The sequence below is a fragment of the Budorcas taxicolor genome, chromosome 22 (genome assembly GCF_023091745.1).
Source record: "Budorcas taxicolor isolate Tak-1 chromosome 22, Takin1.1, whole genome shotgun sequence".
NCBI lineage: Eukaryota > Metazoa > Chordata > Mammalia > Artiodactyla > Bovidae > Budorcas > Budorcas taxicolor.
In genome coordinates, this window is record NC_068931.1 from 62,028,922 (window position 1) to 62,052,010 (window position 23,089).

The 23,089-nt window shown below is 52.9% G+C and overlaps 1 protein-coding gene across 2 annotated transcripts in view; it reads right to left on the reverse strand.

Moving 5' to 3' along the window:
* Window positions 1-23,089, reverse strand: part of BCL2 (BCL2 apoptosis regulator) — a 195,115-nt gene that overhangs the window by 148,006 nt on the left and 24,020 nt on the right. The window lies entirely within an intron of this gene.

Sequence of the window (23,089 nt, forward strand, 5' to 3'; positions counted from 1 at the left end):
CTGCAGCCCACCAGGCTCCTCCGTCCATGGGATTCTCCAGGCAAGAGTACTGGAGTGGGTTCCCATTGCCTTCTCCAGGGGATCTTCCTGACCCAGGGATCGAACCCAGGTCTCCCTCACTGCAGGCAGACGCTTTAACCTCTGAGCCACCAGGGAAGCCCTGTTAAGAACTGAGGTCATATTCAATAATGTTAGATTTCATGAAAACACATGCAAACTCTGTGATAACCCCACAGTGTCCTTTGAGCCCCCAACCCTCAACCACGCACGGCACGTTCCACTGGACATGACCGGTACTGCCCTGCAAGCTGACACCCGTGGGGCCACGAGGTGGAAGAGAGCTTAGAACAAGCCCTTCCCCTCTGGCACTAAACCACAGACTCTTCTAGAACATGTTCTGAGAGCGCCTCGGTTTCATGACTAAACGAGTTACACTGTCGTTGAGAAGCCAAAGATGAGTTTTAAGTGGCTTCATGTGCAAACAGCCCCTCTCGGAGAAGCACGCCAACGACAGTGCGTGCAGTTTTCTTTGTTACCGTTTCCAGTTGAGGACTTATCCAATTATCTCTCTATTGTCTGGCAGGCCTGGCACGGGGATTCCAGTTACAGGAAACGCTTCTGCTTTCGCAGACCCCAAGCAAACCCTGGAGCAGGAGGCAGCACAGCCAAGAGGGTGCGTGTGCGCCCGAGGGGGTCAGGAGCGAGGGGGCCTGCGGGGCCAAACAACCCACGTGTGAGTTCAGCTGCAAAGCTGCTTCCAACTAGTTTGCATGGATTTGATCTTCACTGTAGGAAGTGGCTGAAAATGGATTGGGGGCGTGGATGGGAAGGTACCGATTGAGGTGACTGCCAACACCTGTACCTATTATAAAGTGTTTGGAGTTCAGAGGGCCCCACGGAGATGCCACTGTACAGCAGACAGCAAAATTCTGCTGAGATGTTTCAGGGAGGCCCTGGGACGGGCGATTTGGATGCTCTGGGACAGACAGATGGACTCTGGGCCGGCAGGACTGAGGTCAGCTCGCACCTCTGCAGCTCCCCTGGGGGGTGAGGGGGCTGAGTTCTTGCTGAGACTCTGACCTCAGTCTCCACTCCGTCATGTGCAGGAGATTAAAGCACAGGTCACGGGCCTTCCCCGGCGGCTCAGTGTCGAAGAATCCACCTACTGATTCAGGAGACATGGGCTCGACGCCTGGTCCGGGAAGATCCCACACGCCCCAGAGAACTCAGCCCGTGCGTCACAGCCACGGAGCCTGCGCTCTAGAGCCGGGAGCCATGACTCCCGCAGCCCGCACGCCTCCCTGGAGCCCGTTCTCCGCGACGGGAGAAGCCCGCACCCCGCACCTGGACAGCAGCCCCACTCACCACAACTAGAGCAGAGCCCGGGCCACAGCGAAGACCCTGCCCAGCCAGAAATCAGTCAGTCAATAGAACTCATATCAGACACACACACAGATCCCTTCTCTACTCAAAGCTGGCTTCTCGCTGCACATCACACACAAAACAAAACCCAGGAAGCCTGCCAGAGTCTACCAGGCCCACCTGCCGTGTCCCCGGGAGCAGAGTCTCCTCTGGGGGCTGATCCAAGGCTCCCATGACGACTGAGGTCATCAGCTTCGCTCCGAGGGTGGACCTGAAATGCCCAGCACGGTCCACGCAGCCCAGAAACACCCCACGCGCCCTGCAGTTTCCAGCGCCCGCTGGACATTCCCAATGCCCTGTGACATGTCAACACGAAGGCTTTCCCTGCGATGTTCCTGAACGTCCAACCGCAAGGAATGAGACGGCAGGACGGGCTTTGTTTTGTTTGGAACCTGACTAAGGAGTTTCACCCTATCAGAAGCATCACATCACGAAGGGCGGCACAGAGCGTCACCGAGTCACGCCGTCACACCCGCGGGCTGCCTCCGTCGCCACCACGGGCCCAGGGAGCCTGCGGGGACGCGCAGAAGCCACCGCGACTTCCCGTGCCGTCAGGCCTCCGCCGACGCGTGGAGATGCTTCCTATAGCTGCCTCCCCTCTGTGCGTCCGGGACAGCGCAGTTAAGGCGTCAGAGGGATGGTTGGTGATGGATGTGGGTGGGAGGTTGCCTTTTGCACAGATTTCGCTGCAGGAGGGTGAAAGCAGCGTGGCTGCAGATGGGCTATGGAAGCAGGGTTTGGGTCTGGACCCCGTCTCCCCCCCCACACACTCCGGGGCCCCCTCAAGCTCCGAAGGCGCCCGCTCCCGCCCGAGGACCCCCGTGGCCCCCCTGGACGGGCGCCTCTCACACCCACAGGCCGCCTTCCTGCACGCTCCCGCCACCCCTGCTCCCCTTTAAACTTTCTCCTCCATCATCTATCGACTTTCTCTGCCACCAGAACTACGTCTGTGAGACCAAGGACTTGTCTCTCGTTCCTCAGCACCAGGAGCGATGCCGCCGCGTGAAGGCAGCTTGGGAGCACCTTCTGGCACACAGAGGGGCAGGGGAGTTCGGTTCCACGGAGGGGCGCACCCTCCAGGACAGCGAGCCCCTCCTCGTGACCAGCGCTGCAAGGCGAGCGCTTCGTTTCCCTGACCCTGCTTCTCGCGCTGCACCCTCTTCAGAGTCAAAACGAGTACAAGAGCAAGCAGCCAGGCGAGGAGGCGGGAAAGGCTTTCAAGCGGCCATCTCTTCAGGACAGGCCGTGCGGGACGGGCTCCGAGGCGAGGACTCCCCTCCAGGACACCCTGCCCGCAGACACACGGCGGCGGCCAAGGCGGGACTCCCTAAGACGTCGCAGCCCCTCAACAAGAACCGGGGTCTGCGACTCCACGCACAACAAATGCCGCTCGAAAAGCAAAACGGACGGTTCAGGGTGGCCAGAGCCCGGCTGGCGAGGGACAAACCATGCCCGCCTTCACCCCGTTCTGTTCCTGACCCCCTGTTCTCTGAGATGAATTTTATTCAGAAATTATCGGTAAGTCATGTTCTTCGAATCACAATCCCGACACGTATTTTTGTTGAAGTTGGTGAGCTGACTCTGAACATCACATGGAAGCCAAAAGGCAAAGACAGCCAAGATACACTTAAGGAAAAGACAGTGAGGCCAACAGCTTAGCCTACTGGAGGTCAAAGGCCCAACAAGGAAGAGAGGGGCGCACCGGCCCAAGGCGGCTAGTGGGCGGGCGGAACAGGGCGGAGAGCCCGTCAGCAGACCCCCCCACACAGACGCGGCACTTCCGAGAAATCGAACGCTGCAGGGTAGTAGGCCAAAGATGCTTTCCCCAGCAAACAGGGCTGAGCCGGCTGGATAACCACACGAGGAAAAAGAAAAATCTGCCCCCCTGCCCCAGCTCAAACATTCATATAACTCAGTTCCTGGTGTAGTACATAAATGTAAACGTGAGTGTAAAAACGATAACACTTTTAGAAGATAATATTAAAGAAAAATCGTGGTGACCCTGGGATAGCAAAACACAAGCAGTAACCATAAAGGAAGAGACGCGCGGCAGGCGACACTGAGGCATCGCGACTAAAGGGCCGGCATTGCGCAACGGAGACCTGGCGCAGCCAGATAAGTAAATATTAAAAGAAATAAAGAACTTCTTTTCATCAGGAGATGCTGTTAAGAGAGTAAAAAGGTAAGTCCCAGAGGGGGAGCAAGATATTTGCAACCCATATGACTACTACTTGGATGCAATCTCAAAAACGACAGAATAATCTCTATTCGTTTCCAAGGCAAACCATTCATTATCACAGTTATCCAAGTCTATGCCCCAACCAGTAACGCTGAAGAAGCTGAACGGTTCTATGAAGACCTACAAGACCTTTCAGAACTAGCACCCAAAAGAGATGTCCTTTTCATTATAGGGGACTGGAATGCAAAAGTAGGAAGTCAAGAAACACCTGGAGTAACAGGCAAATTTGGCCTTGGGATACAGAATGAAGCAGGGCAACGACTAATAGAGTTTTGCCAAGAAAATGCACTGGTCATAGCAAACACCCTCTTCCAACAACACAAGAGAAGACTCTACACATGGACATCACCAGATGGTCAACACCGAAATCAGACTGATTACATTCTTTGCAGCCAAAGATGGAGAAGCTCTCTACAGTCAGCAAAAACAAGACCAGGAGCTGACTGTGGCTCAGATCATGAACTCCTTATTGCCAAATTCAGACTTAAATTGAAGAAAGCAGGGAAAACCGCTAGACCATTCAGGTATGACCTAAAATCAAATCCCTTATGATTACACAGTGGAAGTGAGAAATAGATTTAAGGGCCTAGATCTGATAGATAGAGTGCCTGATGAACTATGGAATGAGGTTCGTGACATTGTACAGGAGACAGGGATCAAGACCATCCCCATGGAAAAGAAATGCAAAAAAGCAAAATGGCTGTCTGGGGAGGGCTTACAAATAGCTGTGAAAAGAAGAGAAGTGAAAAGCAAAGGAGAAAAGGAAAGATATACCCATCTGAATGCAGAGTTCCAAAGAATAGCAAGGAGAGATAAGAAAGCCTTCCTCAGCAATCAATGCAAAGAAATAGGGGAAAACAACAGAATGGGAAAGACTAGAGATCTCTTCAAGAAAATTAGAGATACCAAGGGAACATTTCACGCAAAGATGGGCTCAATAAAGGACGGAAATGGTATGGACCTAACAGAAGCAGAAGATATTAAGAAGAGGTGGCAAGAATACACGGAAGAACTGCACAAAAAGATCTTCATGACCCAGATAATCATGATGGTGTGATCACTCACCTAGAGCCAGACACCCTGGAATGTGAAGTCAAGTGGGCCTTAGAAAGCATCACTACGAACAAAGCTAGTGGAGGTGATGGAATTCCAGTTGAGCTGTTTCAAATCCTGGAAGATGATGCTGTGAAAGTGCCGCACTCAATATGCCAGCACATTTGGAAAACTCAGCAGTGGCCACAGGACTGGAAAAGGTCAGTTTTCATTCCAATCCCAAAGAAAGGCAATGCCAAAGAATGCTCAAACTACCGCACAATTGCACTCATCTCACACACTAGTAAAGTAATGCTCAAAATTCTCCAAGCCAGGCTTCAGCAATACGTCAACCGTGAACTCCCTGATGTTCAAGCTCGTTTTAGAAAAGGCAGAGGAACCAGAGATCAAATTGCCAACATCCGCTGGATCATGGAAAAAGCAAGAGAGTTCCAGAAAAACATCTATTTCTGCTTTATTGACTATGCCAAAGCCTTTGACTGTGTGGATCACAATCAACTGTGGAAAATTCTGAAAGAGATGGGAATACCAGAGCACCTAACCTGCCTCTTGAGAAATCTGTATGCAGGTCAGGAAGCAACAGTTAGAACTGGACATGGAACAACAGACTGGTTCCAAATAGGAAAAGGAGTCCGTCAAGGCTGTATATTGTCACCCTGCTTATTTAACTTCTATGCAGAGTACATCATGAGAAACGCTGGGCTGGAAGAAGCACAAGCTGGAATCAAGATTGCCAGGAAAAATATCAATAACCTCAGATATGCAGATGATACCACCCTTATGGCAGAAAGTAAAGAGGAACTAAAAAGCCTCTTGACGAAAGTGAAAGTGGAGAGTGAAAAAGTTGGCTTAAAGCTCAACATTCAGAAAACAAAGATCATGGCATCCGGTCCCATCACTTCATGGGAAATAGATGGGGAAACAGTGGAAACAGTGTCAGACTTTATTTTGGGGGGCTCCAAAATCACTGAAGATGGTGACTGCAGCCAGGAAATTAAAAGACGCTTACTCCTTGGAAGGAAAGTTATGACCAACCTAGATAGTATATTCAAAAGCAGAGACATTACCTTGCCAACTAAGGTCCATCTAGTCAAGGCTATGGTTTTTCCTGTGGTCATGTATGGATGTGAGAGTTGAACTGTGAAGAAGGCTGAGCGCCGAAGAATTGATGCTTTTGAACTGCGGTGTTGGAGAAGACTCTTGAGAGTCCCTTCGACTGCAAGGAGATCCAACCAGTCCATTCTGAAGGAGATCAGCCCTGGGATTTCTTTGGAAGGAATGATGCTAAAGCTGAAACTCCAGTACTTTGGCCACCTCATGCGAAGAGCTGACTCATTGGAAAAGACTCTGATGCTGGGAGGGATTGGGGGCAGGAGGAGAAGGGGACGACAGAGGATGAGACGGCTGGATGGCATCACTGACTCGATGGACACAAGTCTGAGTGAACTCCAGGAGATGGTGATGGACAGGGAGGCCTGGCGTGCTGCGATTCCTGGGGTCGCAAAGAGTCGGACACGCCTGAGCGACTGAACTGAAGGGACTCGTGAAAGGTAGTAAAGAAGAGGTGAAGGACGCCTGGAAATCGACAAGAATGAGACAAGGAAACACAGCTGCAAAATGGGCAAGAGACCTGGGCAGGCGTGGCCAGACGAGGACAGCCAAGAAACCTGGGTAAGCAAGTGGTAGTGAGTAATTAATAATCAAAGGAATGTGAAAAGTAAAAACAAGCAAAAAACAACGCTGTGATATGATTACGAACATAGCTGATTTTCTAAAAATAAAGCGACTGACAATTCTAAGGCTGGAGAGTAAATAAAACATCAGGGACTCTCATACATGCCAAGCAGGAATGTAAAGTGACGTAAACATTTTGGACAACTGTCTGGTGTTACATCTACAACAATCCCACCACTTGATCGGTACCCAACAGAAACGTGGTCTACGCAGACAATGGGATATGATTCAGCCTGAAAGAAGAAGGAAGCTCTGGGACTCCTTGGCGGTCCAGTGGATGAAGACTTGGCCTCCCAGTGCAGGGGGGCAGGTTCGGCCCCTGGTCAGGGAGTTGAGATCCCCGCTGCCAAAAACACCAAAACATAAAGCAGAAGCAATACTGTCACAAATTCCATCAAAACTTTAAAAAAATGGTCCATTCAAAAAAGAATCTTTAAAAAAAAGAAGAAAGTTCTGACACATGCTACAACGTGGATGAGCCTCGAAGCCACGCTAAGTGGAAGAAGCCGTCACAAAGATGAGTCCACTCTCAGGCAGTGGCTCGGGTAGTCAATCGTGAGAGGCAGGGCTGAATGGGGACTGCAGGCGTTGGGGGAGAGAGGAGAATGGGAAGTTGAGGGGCATGGAGGTTCTGCTTCGGCAGATGAAAAAAAAGAAATGGTGTCAACTGTCATTGGAAGACACATTCCGAAACCAGAGAAGTTAATTTTAACATGTTCCCATGAGAGAGCAGCCAGCAAGGCCGCATGGGCTCGAGGTTATTCGGCTGTCCGTAGTCTCTTTTTTTAATTCCATCCAATACTCAATGTACATACCTAAAGGAGTTTCTTATGGTAAAATCAGTCCGCAGCAGTAACGAACGTTATCAGATTTACTAAGTATTCTGTCTGTACTTTGTAGCCTTCATTGGCTAAGGTGAACTCGGTGCTGGTCAGATAAATTGAAGATGGTAGTTGACTGAAAGGGCCTTGATGTTACCTGACTTATCACTCACTTCAATTAGGGTTGGTATCCCAAGTTCTTGATACGTGTAATTAAGAAAGTTAAGCTTCAAGTCACCCTTTGATGATGTCTAACTGCAATTCTGATTATCTTTACACAGCAATTCCAGTCCCCAAGATGCAGCTAGCAGTTATTTCTCTCATGTGCCGAGCGGTAGGAATTTACCCTGGCGGTTTATCTGAATTGCTTCCAATCTTGAAAACCCCAGATTTATACGCATTGGCCTACAGTGGCCTTGAAAATAATCTGCCCAAACACCCAGTTTAACCCATGCTTTAAGCTAAAAAGAAAGCAGACTTCCTTTATTTTTCTTTTTTTTCCTCCTGAATGGAGGTCCAATTTGTAAAACATGTCACAGGAATGGAAATCTTATTTTCAAGATTAGCTTTCACACACAGCTAAATAATACTTCAGACGTCAGATTTCGCAGAATCAGATTACAGATCTTACCTAACTCCAAACACCAAAGAGTGGGCGTTGGAACCCTCCCGTGATGCCCTAATGACTTCTGCGACAGGCAGGGTCTGTGTGATCCCCAAGAGCAGAATCGAGAAAGTCGGGACACAGGCCCTGGCTCACAGGAAAATGTTCAATAAATGGCAGTTAAAAAAAATAGCAGCATTAGCGAGAGCTGCATGCTCATGGCCCACATAGGCTAAATGCCTTGTTCCATCTTAGCCGAGCAGATTTTAGAACAGTCAGTGATTCCACTCTATTTTGTAAATTATCGAGCTGTACCAGTTCAGAGATTCTTCGGAAACTCAGTTTCCAGGCATTTGGCTTTTGTTCCTGGGATTTCCACTGCTTTAGAGGATCCAGCTTTAATGCGCTCTTTCTGAGAAACCCTCCATTGGTTCTGAGAAGTACTTTTATTGAATGCTCCATTTAACTTCATTTTGCAATTAATGAAACTTTCAAGACATATTTCCCCTCCCCTGTTTTCTATTTGAGGGATTTTTTTTCCTTGCCTTCTGGGTAATTAGGACCAGAGCACTACTCCCACTAGGATCAGGCCTTAAATATGGTGCCCAAATGCCACAGCAGACGTCATTTGCGGAGTTCCGGAAAGCCCATCTCTTAGATTTAAAAACGTTCCATGTCACGGGTAAAGGTCTTTGGTTGGTAGGTACCAAACGGATCACTTTCTGATTTCAGGGACATTCAACCAACAGTAAAGCTTTTTGAGTTTTCAGTCTTTCTTGACAAGAATACTTAACCTTCTCCAGTCCAGGAGCTGGACTCTTCCCTGCCTCTGCAACTTGACCAGTTTGGTAATAAAACAAATCACCAATTTGGTTGTTTATTTTCTTAGCCTGAAAACATTCGCGTGTTTAACTGAGGGCCAGCGTACCGCATCTGCTCTTCTTCTTTCAAAGTTTTAAACAAACAATCACTGAACATAATCAGCTAGGAGCAACCCTCTGCTCGTGTATCTTCCAGTCTGGAAACACAGCAGAAAAGAGTGCGATTTATAGGGACTCGTCGCTTCTCCAAATTACTGTCCACTGTCTGGTGAAAAACCATTTCAATCATTTTCTCAGTCACCCAATGCACGACCCCAGAATTTTCAGTTCAATGACAGTCCTAGGAAGTCACGGGGCCACTTTGGCCCGGTTCAGAGGAAGCCGAGACGCACTCAAACGTGGGAATAAACCCTCCCACGGGACGCTTTATACTTCCTAGTTTTAGGTAGATCAAGAGCACTTTTAAATAAACTTGGCATTTGTTTCCTATTCCAGTGGAAAATCTGACTTCAGACTTTGCAGTGATAGAAACGGAGCCTTACTTTCCTGGGCAACCAGAACCTAGTTCTTGTCACAGGAACTGCACGGGTCAACAAAACGGCAACGATGCCCGTTTCACAGTCCTGATGAAAGCGATGGCTCAGCCTTGCCTGGGGGAGCATCTTGGAAGCTGGGATAGGACCCGATTCCTGGGTCCTATCCTCCACTCCCCTGCCTCCCCAACATTCTGATTCAGTTGGTCTGAGAGCCGGCCTGGGCGCTGGAATCCCTTAATCGGGGCACGGCTGCTTCACACTGTTGTGTCACCCTCTGCTGCACAGCGAGGTGAATCGGCCGTGTGCACACACCCTCCCTGCGGCGCCCTCTCCCCACTGCCCAGCCCCCCATCTAGGCCACCGCGGCGCCCTCTCCCCACCGCCCAGCCCCCATCTAGGCCACCGTGGCGCCCTCTCCCCACCGCCCCGGCCCCCATCTAGGCCACCGTGGCGCCCTCTCCCCACCGCCCAGCCCCCCATCTAGGCCACCGCGGCGCCCTCTCCCCACCGCCCAGCCCCCCATCTAGGCCACCGCGGCGCCCTCTCCCCACCGCCCAGCCTCCCATCTAGGCCACCGTGGCGCCCTCTCCCCACCGCCCAGCCCCCCATCTAGGCCACCGTGGCGCCCTCTCCCCAGTGCCCACCCCCCCATCTAGGCCACCGTGGTGCCCTCTCCCCACCGCCCAGCCTCCCATCTAGGCCACCACAGCACCCTCTCCGCACCGCCCAGCCCCTCATCTAGGCCACCGTGGTGCCCTCTCCCCACTGCCCAGCGCTGCGTGCACACACACGCCCTCCCTGTGGCGCCCCCTCCCTGCTGCCCAGCCCCCCATCGAGGCTGCAGAGCGCCTGTGTGTGCCGCGGGCTCCCACTAGCTCACTGTTGTCCACACGGCAGTCTGGACATTGGGGTCTTAAACGTTCCCTGGGTGATCTTAATGTGCAGCCAAGGTTGAGAGCCCCTGTGTCTTAGTCTATGCGGGCTGCTATTACACAGTACTATAGACGGGGTGGTTTATAAACAACAGACACTTATTTCTCACCATTCCAGAGGCTGGCAAGTCCAAGATTAAGGAGCCAGCAAGCTCAGCGTCTGGGGAGAGCCCACGTCCTGGTGCGCAGGACAGTCTTTGTGGGAAGGGGCGGAGGGGCGGCTCTGGAGTCTCTTTGATGAGGGCACTGATCTCTCAGTCTTGAGGGCGCCTCCCTCATAACCTCTTCACCAGCCCCAAAGCCCCCAGCCCCAAATACCGCCACCTTGGGGGTTAGGTTTCAACATATGAATTCGGGGGGAGGACGCTACAGTTGTCCAGTCCACCGCACCAGCGGTAAAGAGCCCGCCCGCCAATTCAGGAGGCAAAGAGACCCCTGGGTCGGGAAGATCCCGAGGAGGGCGTGGCAGCCCACTCCAGTGTTCCTGCCTGGAAAATCCAAAGGCAGAGAAGCCGGGTGGGCCAGTCCATGGGGTGGCCGAGAGCGGGACACAGCCAAAGTCACTGAGCACCACACACACGTGGGCCAGTGGCAGGGCCCTCGGGCACGGAGCTCAGCGACGCTCTGTGAGGTGGGAGGCCAGCGCTGAGCTGAGGAGCTGGTGCTGCCCAGGAGGGAAACCCCGCCCCCGGTCAGTCATGGCGTCCCCCCAACTAAGACAGCCAAGGACCCCCACACCGGGACAGGGAGGGTCACGGACAGTCCTGCAGGGCTCTCGAGCAAAAGGACCCAAATGTCCCATCAGTCTCTCCTACTTGGGGCCCCGGAAGCAGACATTCCTAGGACCTGGGTTGTGCCAAAAGCGTTCAGGCTCTTCACAAGGTCATGCACAAGGTGGTCTTTGCTAGGGTGGCCCTGGATCCCATAGGCCTGGACCAGACTCAGCCTTTGCAATAGTGACAGGGAGCACAATCAGCACTGTGGAATTTTAAATCCAAACAAGGCAGCTTCAGATCTGTGATTCAAAAGCAAAAATATTCAGAGCAGAGAACTCTGTGTCTCCCTGGTGTTTGAGCATCTTCCTTTAAAGCGGCATGGGGGCATCTTGACTAGACTTTTGGACGCAGTGCACGCGGGTCGAGGACGGGGGAACGTGGGGTTTGCTCAGAGCTGTCCTCTCCTAGGCTCACGGAAGCGCCTGCAGCTCTGGCTCCAGACTCAGGACGCCGGAGGGGCTGCCCCCTCAGGCTCCGCTGCAGCGAGTGCGGACGCCGGGGGAGAGGAGAGAGGCTCTGCAGGCACTGCAGGGCACGGAGGTTCTCCACCCTGCCTTTCAGGGCCCACCACAGCTGGCCTACCTGCAGCTGCACCCCCCCAGGCACAGAGAGGGGCATCTGTGCAGCTGAGGGAGGGCAGGAGGCTAGAGGAAGGACGCTTTTAAATGGAAAAATAAAGACCATGAGGGGAGACTTCTCACCCGCCAGAGAGCCCTGTGTACTCAGCTGTCCCGGCCAGGAAGGAGGGCTGCTGTTCGCTGCTGGGGACCACTGTCCTGGGGACTGGCTGGGGGAGGCAGAGAGGTGTCAGCGGGGGCTCCGTCCTTGACGCCTTCTCTCAAGGAAGTGAGTCTGGGTGGGGAGAGGCCCCTGCGACTCCCCAGACCCTCACCAGGGATGCACGGCCCGGGTGGAGCTGCCCTGGGAGAGAGGCAGGTGCAGCCGGCATCCTCCTTGTGTCTCGGTAAACAGAACATGGGCAGATACAAGATGAGAGCGGATGCAGAGGGCTGGACGGGCTGAACGCCCCCGGGACTCGTGTGGGCCACAGACTGAACATGGTCAGCCACGTGCTCCGGCTCTTGCCCTGGATCGGAATCCTGAGCGTGGGTTTCACAGACAGGCTCAGGGAGGCAGCGAAGTGGGGGCAATACCAGCTTCGGGGGAGGGGTGCGCTGCATCTCAGCATGGGCTTGGAAGATTCTGGAAGGTCACCCAGTCAACAGCTTTAGCAAGCATGTCTCTGTGATCCCAGGCTTCTGTTGGCAACTTCGATTTGACAGCACACACGGGACCTGATGGGGGTGAAGGGTGAGGAAGGGTGGTGGCCAGCAGCCCCACACCACCGGGGGGCCTCCCCCTGATTCTGCAACAGCAGGCTGCCTGGCTGCGTCACTGCAGGGAGCCGGCACTACTCCAGCTCTGCTGGACTGAGTCCTCGGCTTGTGCACACGGAAGGTCACCGGAGGAACGCTGACCGTCTGACGGCTGTTTGAAACTAGGCCGCCTGACACACTCACAACCGCAGGGAACATGCAAGCCCGCAGCCTGCCCCATCACAGACCAGCCACTTGAGCACAAAAGTAGGAGCAGGATGGGGCGAAATGCCTTACTTTATTTTTCACTATTCTCAAACTATTTAGGAAATAATTTCGTTTCATCAGCCATGAACGGAGATCCTTCAACTAAGCTCAAGAGGGAGGAGAGAGACACAGATGAATAATTATGATACAAAACCCAGGTATGTATGAAAACAGAGAATGCAGCCAAAATGGATATCAGTTGGGACTGAAGTGGGGACAGGATTCAAGGAGGTGGAGCGGACGCTGCTGGGGCACAGGTGGGGCCTGGCATCCCAGGAGGACCCTGGACTCCAAGGCAGGGGCCTTTTAGGGTTTGGGGCGATTCGGGGTGAGGGGCAAGACATAAAAGGAGAGGCTCCAATGGCCCAGAATCGGGGCGGAAGCTCAGCATTTCCTCAGCACCCGAGCCCCGCCAGGCAACAGCACCTGCTCACTGGCCCTGCGACCTTCATGGTGACTCCCGTGTAGACCGGGTCCCCTGACTCCTTTCTCAACATGAAGACCCACTCAGAAGGTGCCCTCCCAGCCCTGCAGGACTTGGGAGTCTCTCGTGCAGGGGTCCCCGGGCACCCGGACGCGACCTGGACACTCCAGGGCGCTTGTCCCAGCTCCCCCTGCAGACCTAGCCCGCCTGCCACTCCGCTGCCCGTGGTCGCTGCTTCCCCGGGTCCCTCCGCTCCTTCTGCCCCAGCAGCTCCAGGGCACCACTGCCTGATCAGAGCGACACACTGCCTTTCTGGCCTCCACGAGAGTCACTCAGGGTCCTCTTTAGGAGCCAACCTTTGGAGGAACAGGATTCTTCTAGCTGGGTGGGGAGGGAGGTGGGAGGGGGCTCAGGATGGGGGGGACACCTGTGTACCCACAGCCGATTCATACTGATGTATGGCAAAAACCATCATGATATTGTAATTATCCTCCAATTAAAACAAATTTTTTAAAAAATTAATTTTTCGGGATAATTACTTTATACTCTTGCCCAGTCACCAGCAAACGGAAGTTCAGAGAAATTAGGGATTTCTTGAGGTCTATGACAGAGATGCATTTTAGAAAGATACGGCATCACTGAAAAGAAGGGATGGACTCAGATCAGGTGTTCAAAGAGAGGAAGACCAATTTATATGACATTTTGGAGAAGGGGTGGGAAAAATTCAGTGGTTACCAGGGGCTAAGGATGGGGGATGGTTTGCCTACAAGGGGGAGCATGAGAATAAACATTTTTCAGGTTAAAAAAATTTTTTGACTGCTCCATAGTGGGATCTCAGCTTTCCCACCAGGGACTGACCCCATCCTTGAGTTAGAAGCGCAGAGTCGTGACCACTGGGGCGCCCTGGAAGTCCCAGTAAAACTTCTTTAGGGGCGAGGAGACTGTCCTGTGTCTGATTATGGTGACGGCCATGTCTCCATCCCTCTGTCAAAACTCACCAAACTCTACACAAAAGTGAACTTTCCTGTATATCAATATATAATGACAAGGGGAACCAACTGAGAGGTTAGAGAATGGTCCAGAAGTAATGAGAAGTTGGATTCAGCAGAAGCAGGATAAAAAAGGGGGGCTCTGGATGAGAGAGATTTCCGAGGTGCAATTCAGGACGGGGCCTGCGTCTGAAGAAGGGGCCTCAGCGGTGCAGACGTGTAGGCCAGGAGAGGGCCCTCAAGGAAGGTCTGCCTCCAGAGCAGCTCTACCACACCGATGAGCAGACCGAGCTGAAAACGGCTCAGGGGCTGGGGCTTTGTCTGGGCGGATGGTGATATCATTAACCAGACAGAGCAGACGCGGGAGCAGTGGGTTCACGGAGGAAGCTGAGTCCACTTGTGGATATTTTGAATTTGGAACATTGATGTCACCAAGATTTCTTTTTTTAGTTTTCAGGAATTTGAAAACAAAACTGTTGGGTTTTGGCATTGAAAGCAATCTCTCCGCAAACACCATTTCACAGTAGTTACAATAAAAATAAAAGGAACTCATGACTCTGAAGCCCTACATGAAAACAGTACCTCAGGGCAGTCTGAGTTGGTGAGCCCGTGAACAACAACCACTCAAAAACACAAGCAGAGAACTGTCCTGATCTGAGCAAGATTTTAGGCATTCTCCATTAACGCATTTGTCATTAACATTGCCATAATTTCTTTCCTTTTTAAATTTTTAGTTGGAGGACAACTGCTTTACGATGTCGTGTTGGTTTCTGCAATACATCAACATGAGTCAGCCACAGGCATGCCTATGTCCCCAGCCTCCTGGAACCCCCCTCGCCCCTCCCAGCCCACTCCACGCCTCTAGGCTGTCACAGGGCAACCTCCCACTACCTCCCACTACCACTATCTAACCACGCATGGTAACGTACATGCCTCCACACCGTATTTTCCTCCCACTACCACTATCTAACCGCACATGGTCATGTACATGCTTCCACACCGTATTTTCCTCCCACTACCACTATCTAACCACGCATGGTAACGTACATGCCTCCACACCGTATTTTCCTCCCACTACCACTATCTAAACACGCATGGTAATGTACATGCCTCCACACCATATTTTTATGAACCCACACAATAGTTTTTTCTTCCTCATCCATAACATACAGTTTAAACTTTGAAAGTAAGTTGCTTTCCACGCTATGGATGCCAAGATGTAACTCACCGCTGTTTTATTTTCGCTTTTGTTTTGCTTTATGCTGTGTGCCGTGCTGTGCTTATTAGCTCAGTCGTGTCCCACTCTTTGCGATCCCATGGACTGGAGCCCACATGGCTCCTCTGTCCATGGGGTTCTCCAGGCAAGAATACTGGAGTGGGGTGCCATGCCCTCCTGCAGGGGGTTTTCCCAACCAAGGGATCGAGCCCAGGTTTCCAGCATTGTGGGCGGATTCTTTACCATCTGAGCCACCAGGGAAGCCCAAAAATACTGGAGTGGGTAGCCTATCCCTTCTGCAGGGGAACTTCCCGACCCAGGAATTGAACCTGCATTGTTAGTGGATTCTTTACCAGCTGAGCTACCAGGGAAGCCCTTTTGCTTTACAACATGTAGCAAATAACCAAAGGAAGATGAGCATGGACTTACTTCTAGCAAACCGACAGCTGCCTACCAAGAGTTTCAATACTATAGATAAGACTGGAATCTAGGGCACCTCTGTCACTATTCCAGAACAATCTGCAAAATGACTTGATTTCACGGTCAGGCAAAACCGTGAGAGTAGAGTTTTCAGCATCCTCATAGCCACTGGGATGCAGCATCAGTTCTAAGAGTCAGATCCTCAAAGCTGGAAACTACTAAGAAGGCATAATGTTCGTGGAAGCCAAGTTTAATCACGGACCAATCTACAATCACACTTAAAACGACTGCTTCCCGTTTCTTCGAGAGCTGAGGAGCATGGGTGCAAGGATGGTTTGTCTTGGGGAGAAGCTGGAATGTAAGCACCTTCTGGGCGGGGAACTTAGCTTTGTTCAGATGTATCTGCACACTTAGCGCTAGAGCAGCTTCCCGATTTATGACTGTCGAAAGGATGAATGAAGCGAGGAGAGAAGTAAACAGGTCTTCAGTAAGAGATGGAAAAGCTACTACACCACAGTCACTCAGCAAATATAACTACAAGCAGGAGACTATTTTTAGACAAAGTTGTAGATACAGAAATCAGAAGACACCAACAAGTTTATAAGCTCAGCAAGGAGGGGAAAAAAGATGGTAAACATTTGTGTAGCAAAGCCATATCAGAGAGCACGTCACGGAGCTTTGAATGGAGTCACAACAGGGATTAGGAGGGGACAGAGATGTGGAAGCCAGCCAGGTCACCTTCTTCCAGGAGGTCTGAGCCTTCGGGATGGAGACTTTCACAAAACAGGTGAAAGCAGAGCCTTCTGCGATGTGAAAACAGCAAGAAAATATAACACCCAGAGGAAAGAAGACGGGATGGGTTTAGAGAGTAGGAAACCTTGCTTAGGAGTGGCAAGGGCAGCTGAAAGCTGAAAATTCACCTTTAGAAGCGAATTTTCTTCAAGAGTGGGATCTTTTATCTTGCAGGAGAGGAGGAGCCCTTTTCTGAAAAAAAAAAAAAAAAATCAGCAAAGAATCCTGATCAACTCTGTTACAAAGCATAAGATAAACTGGAGTGAGGCGAAACTGAGGCAGGTTCAAAGAACCACCTGGCAGGACTTAGGGGTGCAAAACGCAGGGAGAACCAGGGAACTCGGGAGTGAGTGAGCAGAAGCAGGAAGAGACAGCCTCCACTGCACCCCTGGGCTTCCGCGGAGGCTCAGACGGCAAAGAATCCACCCGCAATGCAAGAGACCCAGGTTCGATCCCAGGTCGGGAATATCCACTGGCGAAGGAAACGCCAACTCACTCCAGTCTTCTAGCCTGGAGGATTCCACGGACAGAGGAGCCTGACGGGCTACAGTCCACGGGGTCACAGAGAGTCAGACACGACTGAGTGACTCGCACTAGTCCTACGGCACACTGGGAGACCAAGAGAACAGTGGTCACATGAAGAGACTCGCTGGGCCCGAGGAAGGTGCTGGAAGGACCATGAGGAATTTGGTCCTGAATTAAATGTTCTGACCACAAGTGAAACGGGAGCTGCCACCAGGAAATCAGGCGGAAAGGTTCCTGGGGAAACGGCACAGAGCAGAGCTGGGGCTCTCGGAAGCGCCCGTCCGAGAAGCAGCTGCCTGCGGCGACGTTCAAGCTGCCGGGTCGGAGGTCACTCGCCAGAGTCGAGGAAAGGGAGAGACAGACTGCCTGGTGGACAGACAGGTGTGTCAAGGCGAGCGGCATTAAAGGACCTTCCAAACCGCTTACTCAACACATTCCCCCGAACACAAAGCACGTTCCTAAAACTCGTTTCTAACTTGAAATGAAACACCTCACCACCTCATTCATGATAAAGGCGAGGGCTGCAGTCCCTCACAACTGAAGCTCAGGCTAAGCCCCACTGCTGGCATTTCGTCTGAGAGAGAGCACGAGGGAAGGAGGGAAATACAGCTCGGGGCTTGGACAGCTCTCCTCTCCCAGGCTTCATCCCCGCTTCAGTCCTCAGGAAAAAAGAACGCAGGGCTTCGAGCGGTACTTCTGTTATGCGGTAGAAGGCAATGGAAACAAACGACCCAATTCATTCACTCTTCAGCAGCCCCGACACTGACCGAGAGAAGATGCGAGCGCTGCGTGGGAAGCGTGTTTCTTTCCTCCGAGCGCTGCGTGGGAAGCGTGTTTCTTTCCTCCTCCCACGGCCGGCCCGCGTCTCTCTTCCCCAGCTTATTAGGAACCCGTTTCAAAAGCCCCGAAGACGCTGATAAAGCTCTCGACATCTGCCAACTCCTCCACCACGGAAGATCGAGGCAGCTCAAGACCGAGCCTCTCCACCTTCGCGTGGAACAAAAGCCGACTTCAGCGCTCGGCACCCACAGCTGTTTTCCACGAATACAAAGAGCCCAGCCAGCCCAGCCTGCTCTTTGAAGGTACGCCATGCTTTTCCTGTGGCCTACTTGAGCTGCAGGCTGAAAAGTGCAAAAAAAGCAAAAAAAAAAAAAGGATAAGTTTTCACAAGAGCTACTAGGTGAGGCGAAGCTGGTTCTCTCTCAGTGCCAACTTCTTGGGGGCGTGTTTGCTGGTGTCCACTCTTCTTTATTTGTTGAAAGAATCACTGAGTTGTTCCCCAAATGTATTATTATTTTGACTGGGCAGATGGGAGTTAGTGGTTACAAAAAGAAAATTCTACATTTTTCAAAAAGTCATCACTTTTCTTATCAGAGACTCACAACATGGTGTTGACGGGAAGTTACCTGGCAGGGCGGCCACTGTCCTGTGGGGTGTGAGGCTCCTCGGCAGGTCAGCCTGAGCGTGGAAGCTGGTGCCCATCGAGGGTCGGCAGACTCACAGCCCTGCCCTGGGCACCGTTCACAGACAGTGAGACACACAGGGCCTCGACCCTCTCGGGAGGCGCTCCCCTGGGGGCTCAGAAGGTAAAGAACCTGCCTGCAGTGCAGAAGACCTGGGTTCGATCCCTGGGTCAGGAAGATCCCAGGAGGAGGAAGCGGCCCACTGCAGGAAGCTTGCCTGGGGAACCCATGCACAGAGAGGCCTGGTGGGCTACAGCCCATGGGGTCGCAAAGAGTCGGACACAGCTGAGCGACTTTCACTTTCACCCTCCTGGAGTTTGCAATTTAAATCAATACTATCCCTGCCCCCCAGTAAGGCTGCACAGAAGGGCAGTTTCAACAGCACAAAAACAAGCCAACAGCCCTAGAACTCAGTCCATATGGGACCATTTCTGTCCCACCAACAAGGTCCCGGGCTACTCACGACTGTTCTTTTTCCCCCTCAATGAAACAAACAAAACTGCTGCGAGCATTCTTCAGATACGTCCCTCCCTCGTGCAGGAAGGTGGGAGAGAGCCTTGCTGAGACAGACACAGAGTCTAGCTCATGTCTCTTCGTCCTATTCTTAGTCTCCTAAACAAAGCTGTGAATTTGTGTGAGAGAAGAATCCCATGGGAAAGAAGCTCAATTACAGTCCAGGAAGCCTAGAAGCCACTTGAAAGCAGAGCTGAGCTCACAGGAGAGCCGGGCATCAGGAGCTCGCGAGCTGACTTCGTCCCGAGGGTGGGAGACGCAGGGTCGGACAAGACCTTGAGAGGCTGCATGGAAGAAAGGTGGTTCTCAGTCTGGAGGGTGATGTTTTAGCAGAAAGACACAGAAACCTACAAAGCAGTGCATCTGGTTTTCAGAAAAATGCTGGAAGACTTGGCACAAAACTGAAGAAAAAATGATGTCCAATCCTTAAAAAGATGGATGTGCCCAGGGTCATTACTACGCTTGCCAGTTTGCTGGGACCACCCCAGTTTACCCTGACGTCCAAGAGTAATAATTCCTAATACCTTCTGTGATTCTCACAAGTACCCCAGATTGGACAACAAATTTTAAGGTCTTCCTAGATATGAAAGAATGGCGATCTAATAGGCTAATGTGACCACTGAAACAGAGTAACACAGTTCTAGAACATTCTAGAAAGCACAGTGTATCTCATGCGTAGCCCAGCCTCTCTCTGCTGCACTCACATACAGCTTTCTGGGTTGGGGGATGCGGCCTGATGGTAAAGAGGGGGGCTCACACACAGAAGGAGAAGGCATGACGCGTGGCCCCTGGCAGGCACTCAGGGCGGGCAGCAGACACAATGGTCTTTGAAGGAAGACAGAGTCGTTTCCCCAGGGTCTCAAATGAATGGTTCTTCAGCCACAGGACATGCCACTGAAGGCTGGCTTAAAAGTTCTCGGTGATTCTGTGAGTGAAACAGGTGTGTGCAGGTGGGGAGAGGGACTGTTAGAAAAGGTGCCTGCTGCAGGAGTTTCCACTGAGGGAGACGTACCCTCACAGCGCACGTGCACACACACACACACACACACACACACACACACACTCACACAAGCAAAGAGGAGCCGGCGTGCCGGCTCAGGCAAAAGCCACTCACGCCTCGGGCACCTCTGTCCTGCCGTGGGTGACAAGTGATACCAAGGGCGGCTCTCACCCCACCTGGTGGTCTCTGGAGCCTGTCTGTGGCCGGGGGCACCCGCTGAGGAGAGCGGGCTGGCAGAGGATGACATGGTCAGACAGCATCACCGACTCAGTGGACATGAATCTGAGCAAACTCCGGGAGACAGGGGACAGCGGCGCGGGCGTGCTGCAGTCCACGGGGCGGACCGAGCGGCTGAACAGAAACAGCAGCACTCCGATAGGGACGCTCCAAAACAAAGAGCCCGCGAACACCTGACCCAGGCCGCCCCCATCGCGGCCAAGCCGAGCTCCCCGCGGCTGGCCCCCGCCTCCGCCCTGCAGGGCGGCCCAGGAGCCACAGGGCTGGGAGGAAGGGAGGTCGAGGTTCAACCTCAGGAAATCTAAATACTTCTCTGGAGAGCACTGCCCAGAACGAGAGGTTCTCTGAGCCACCGAACACCTTACACCAGAAGGCGCCCAAGCCCTACCATCAGCAGAGCTGTACGTCTTTTTTGGGGGGCTGAGAAGGGAGGGTGGGGTGTTGCACAGAATGACAATTTTCAGCGAAGGAAACCCCACCACACGGGCTGACACCTGCCTCTCCCCTCTCCTCCCGGCTGGGCACAGTCTTCACCAACAGCTCTTCAGGCGAAAGCCTCGGCAGGGTCACAGAAGAGAGTGAGCGGGAGAGAAACGCGCGTGTCGGACGGCGCAGCTGTGCGTGCGGGTGAACGGGGGGCGCTCCGCGCACAGGGGACGGGGGCTCAAAGGGGCCGCGGCGAGCGAGAGTGCAGCTCTGGCCCGAGCTGTTGGGGTGCGCACGTGCACGCTGGCACAGGCCTGGGAGAGGCGAAGACAAGGACGCACGGAAGACGCCGGGCCCCTTTTTCTCCAGCCCCCATACAAACACAAAGGAAACCGGGGTTCAACCGCAGCAAGGCCGCCAGAACAGCCCTGCTTCAAAACTCACAGGAAGGTTCCAAATCGGGAAACGCTCTCATAGCTCACATCAGCCTACGGCAACCCTTCCTGACCAGGCTCCTGACCTTAGACAGGACCAGTGATGAAACAGTTCAACTTTAGCACTTTTTCAAGACGGAGCTGCGGGCCGACCAGAGGCCGTCACGTGCATGCGTTTCAACAGCCAAACCCTGCATCTCCCAGCCGCGCGTTACCGCGTGTGATGCTCGGAGCTGGCACAGCCGCCGCCTGTCATTCTTAAAATTCGAAGAGAATAATTCAGCGCCTTTTCTGCGATCACAGAGAATGCAATTAATCCGCAGGCTGCCTTGGTATGTAGACCAAACCTTCTGCACACCGTTTGGTGGGGCTGCAGTCTAGGGCACCTCAGCCAATCTTTTCATTCCAACAGAAACCGTGCCAGGCTCCTTGGCGCTGGGCAGAGGAGATGAGGTGGGAGGGTGGCTGGGCCCCCGCGGGGGCCTGGGCTCCAGAGCGATGCTCGACCAAACTCAAAGCTACCTCGGGATCGGAGGGCTTTTGTCTCCGCACCTATTAAAAGCAATTAAAATATCGTCTTTGAAAAGGAAAGGTGGTTAAATTCTTACAGTGCTTGTCTATGGCCCAGAAACTGTTTAAACTCACAGGAAGCAGAGGGCAGAGAAACCAGTGGCTGACTGTTCAGAGAGCAGGAGTGACTTTTTAAAGCTTGTGATCCATGCGGGAAAACGGCTCCCTGAGACTCTCAAGATGTGAGAGGAGAAATGATTATGACTCACAGAAGGTATGGGGAGAAGAACAGAGAGCGCCAAGAAAGACAATTAAGTGTGTGTGTTTTCAGCCGTTACACTGCAACACACACGTGCTGGCTGCAGCCGCAAGGCAACCCCGACCCCACCTCTGTCTCATCTGAGGCCAAACAAACGGTCCAGGCTAACCATCATACTGACCCTCGCCGTGGGTCTCAGGGCCCCCGAGCAGACGAGACAAAAGGAGGAACAGCAGTAAAACCAAACCCTACGCTCTCAGGATCCCTCATTAATACAACCCCAGCTCATTCTCTGGCCTTCAAAGCCCACAGAATCACAAAATTTTAGACGGACCCTCTAACCTAACTCCCTGGTTTGCAGATGAAGTAACTGAAGCTCAGAGAAGAATGTGACTCGCCCGAAGAGCAGGTGCGTTGGAGCAGGATACAGCCAAGACCCTCGGCTCTGGGGCCCTGAACACCACGCTGGCCTCTCTGCCACCCCTCCTCCTGGCCTGGCCCTGACAGCGCCTCTCTTCTTCCCCAGAAGTCCGCCTCTCCACCTCTGTCCCTGTTCGCTGTGTGACGCTGTGACATGACGAAAAAGAGGTGTTTGGCCTCGTCTCCAGTCCCGGCGGGCTTCCCAGCGGCTCAGTGCTAAAGAATCTCCCTGCCGAGACCCGGAGGCGTGTGCTCAGCCCCAGGGTGGGGAAGACCCCCTGGAGGAGATGGAAACCCACCCCAGTATTCTAGCCTGGAGAATCCCACGGACAGAGGAGCCTGGGGGCTGCAGTCCACGGGGTCTCACAGATCAGATGCAGCTGAGCGACTGAGCACGGCCACCACACCGACCCGTTCCAGGCACAGAGCTCTGAAAATCCTCGTCACTCCCTGAGAGATGGGGTGAGAGGAACACCTGTGACGTGCGTGGCCTCTCCCCAGTTCCTGACCCTTGGAATCTCCAGTGAGGAGTGTCCTTTGTGTGCTAACGAGATGCCTGGGGGCTGGGGAATCCCTTCAGGGTGGAGGCTGGTCAACCGGGAAGGCCAAGGCATGCTTGGGGGTTGGGACTCCAGACCTCCCGGGGAGAGGGGAGGAACTGGAGATGGAGTTGATCACCAACGGCCAGACACGGATGACATCAATCCATCATGCCCACACAATGAAATGGCAGCAAAGCCCCTCCACCATGGGGTTCTGAGAGTCTCCAGGTCGGCAAGGATCCTGGGGTGCTGGCAGGTGGCACAACCAGAGTGGGCACGGAGGTCCACGCCCCTCCTCCACATCCTGCTGCCCACGCGGCTCTTCCGAGCTGCACCCTCTAGAACAAACCATCGACAGAGGCAGCAGCACGTCCCTGAGTCCTGTGAGCCACGCTAAC